Genomic DNA, 3236 nt, shown 5'->3' on the forward strand with positions numbered 1-3236 from the left:
AGGAATGTCTCTCAGGAACGTCCTAATATGCTTTCGGGTGTTTTCAACAGTCCCGCATTGCTTTACTTTCAGCTCATGTGACCGGTTACTTCATTGACCTGAAAAAAAAAATGTGACAGGCGACGTAACTATGAGTACTTGAATTTTCGGTAGGAATTACATGCAGCGGAACGCGTACGAATGATCCTCGTGGACAAGAGCGTCCACGCAGGCAAATCCAGGTGTCTGGCCTTTATATAAAGTCCTAAGTTGTTCATGCACTTGGCCAGTCAACACCCAGCAGCAACTTTTCTATTTGGACACGAAGTCCAGTGGCCCATGTCTGTTCAATAGTCAAGTACATGCACCCCGCCGCGGTGGTCTAGTGGCTAAGGTACTCGGCTGCTGGCCCGCAGGTCGCGGGTTTGAATCCCGGCTGCGGTGGCTCCATTTCCGATGGAGGCGGAAATGTTTTAGGCCCGTGTGCTCAGGTTTCGGTGCACGTTAAGAACCCCAGGTGGTCGAAATTTCCGGAGCCCTCCACTACGGCGCCTCATAATCATATGGTGGTTTTGGGACGTTAAACCCCACATATCAATCCGTTAAGTACATGCTTCGTGCCTAGTGCGTAGGCTAATAAACTGGACACACTGTGTTCAACCTCTCTGCCATTTGCGACTCCACGTTTTGTAACATTTTATATAGTAGCCTCTCTATGCCTGTTAAACAGAGCGTTTAATCTTAACACCGAATAGCCAGTCCGACTATCACGCTTCAGGCCAACCACACAGTACTGTCTTCACGATGTAAAGCGTATCTGCTTTGATCACACTTTTACAAAGCTGCAGATGCGTGCTTGAAGCAGTTATATACACAAGTTTTAAATCAAGAAAAGACAAAAAAAAAAACAAACAAACGAAGAAGAATTGAGATTTGGGTCAGTTGAGTGTTGTTAAACATGTTGAATGGATTCAGCGCGATACCACGAGAACAGAGCGGAAGAAGCAACACCAGCGTTCGTTGTGAGACCGGCGCTTGTGTTCGTGTTTCTTACTTACCACTGTTTACGTTGTATCGCTATGAATCCACTTAACATGTTTAAAAACAAACGAACACATACTTATGGAAGGTGCGCTGTGCGTATAGTGCGACCCACACGTAGCTTTCACGTTCGTGAAATATCGGAGACCGTATGGAAACAGTGACTGTTACTGCGTTTTTTTTCTTTCTTTTCACGCATGTAAAACTGAGAGCTAATTCTGCCACCCGAAAAATCGATTCGTACGACCGCTTGCGCATGTATGAAAGGGTCCCGAAGTCACGCGGGTAATTGACTCTGCAGCGCCGCGGTTGGGTAAATGGGGAGCGATATGCAGCTTGCTAGAAAAATAAAGGGGGGGGGGGGACAAAAATAAGCAAAAAAAAAAACTTTCCAAAACAGTAGTGATGGTGGAAACGAGTACAGATAGTGTGAGCCTCGACGTAAACAAACGCTCCCATGACACGCGTCTATCTGCAACAACCATCGGAGCTCCGCTGCATCACTGAGTGCGAGCCGGCAGCGGCCACAGCGTTGATTGATTTGATTGATTTGTGGCGTTTAACGTCCCAAAACCACCATATGATTATGAGAGACGCCGTAGTGGAGGGCTCCAGAAATTTCGGCCACCTGGGGTTCTTTAACGTGCACCCAAATCTGAGCACACGGGCCTACAACATTTCCGCCTCCATCGGAAATGCAGCTGCCGCAGCCGGGATTCGAACCCGCGACCTGCGGGTCAGCAGCCGAGTACCTTAGCCACTAGACCACCGCGGCGGGGCGGCAGCGGCCACAGCGTACACAGGAAAACCAGCGAAGTGCGCCACACGAATGAGTTCCGCTGTGCGACGACACTGTCCCCTCAGGCACATTCTGGAACCTGCGAAAAATGGTTTTGGTCCTTCCAGAAACGTTTCGTGACAGGTTTGAGGACAAGGTCGAAAACAGTGCTTCCTGCGGCTTAGAAGAAAAGACAAAAGGCCCGTAATAAATAAGCTTGACACAGGGAAAAGCGAAGGGCGCATCGTGCAGCCTTCTGAGAAGGCGGAAGGAGAGGTCGGGCGGGCTCGCTGGGGACGCCAGATGGGGCCAGAGCTGTTGCACCTTCCGGACCTAATTGCGACAGATGGCCGCTAGCAAATGCTCGCCGTCCTCGGGCAGAAAAAAGAAAGGCCCTGCAAAGAGCAGCCAGTGAAAATGATAAAAACGGGAAGGACGAACACACACAAGAAAAATACAACAACAATACACACTAAGAGAAAAGAGAGAACGAAGCCAATATTGGCACTGTTCCCGCTCACTGTTTCCTGGAAAGAAGACACTTGTTTCCTAGCGACGCCGGAGATAATGACTAATTAAACGCCGACATGGAGCTCCGCCGGCTTTATTGCCACCGCGCCGTCGTATGGCTGGCTGGATGTCATAGCGAGGAAGTCAAACGCCCCGTTTGTTTATAAATTATCAGCTCAAGCTTCCGCCGTCAGGATGACGTTGAGATCTTTATGCACACGACGATGAAAGACTCTCGATCAAATTGAGCTCGCTTGGCAAGTGGGCCGGATACCGTGGCATAATACAGTAACCTATACTCACTTTCACGAACGTCGCTAGAGTTATGTTTCAGATTATATATATATATATATATATATATATATATATATATATATATATATATATATATATATATATAAGGGAAAGAAGTGTATACCTAAGGGCTCGTTTTTCCGTGTTTTTAACACAATATTAATGAGGTATAACAGACAGTAATGCCAAGGAATGTACAGGGGAAGTTATTAAAATCAATGGAATGTAAATAAGAAGAAAGAAAAGTGGATGAAAAAATTACCAACTGTGAGCAGGAATCGAACCTACGACCTTCGAATTACGCGTTCGATGCTCTAACCACTGAGCTATCACAGCTTTGTTTTTTCCTTTATTGTCTGAGCTATCACAGCGGCCCTCCCTCCATCCACTTTTTGGGGTTTATCTGTGAATTTAGAAGTAGGAGCGACAGTCAGCGCCATCTATAAGCCAAACAACGAGTGTGAAAACACTCTTATGCGCATGTTTGGCGTCACGTAGCACGTGAACTTAATATGAGCGGGCAGCTGATTAATTGTCCCTCTTATACAACCTAAACATATATATATATATATATATATATATATATATATATGTCCGGCTGTTTTTCGAGTTGGGTGAACTTGATCAGCGGACC

At 46.6% G+C, this 3236-nt stretch overlaps 1 non-coding gene across 1 annotated transcript; it reads right to left on the reverse strand.

Moving 5' to 3' along the window:
- Nucleotides 1-2865: 2865 nt before the first annotated feature.
- Nucleotides 2866-2938, reverse strand: TRNAT-CGU (transfer RNA threonine (anticodon CGU)). The gene has a single exon. It is a non-coding gene; the product is annotated as a tRNA-Thr (tRNA).
- Nucleotides 2939-3236: the final 298 nt, after the last annotated feature.

The sequence above is a fragment of the Rhipicephalus microplus genome, chromosome X, assembly GCF_043290135.1.
Source record: "Rhipicephalus microplus isolate Deutch F79 chromosome X, USDA_Rmic, whole genome shotgun sequence".
Classification (NCBI taxonomy): domain Eukaryota; kingdom Metazoa; phylum Arthropoda; class Arachnida; order Ixodida; family Ixodidae; genus Rhipicephalus; species Rhipicephalus microplus.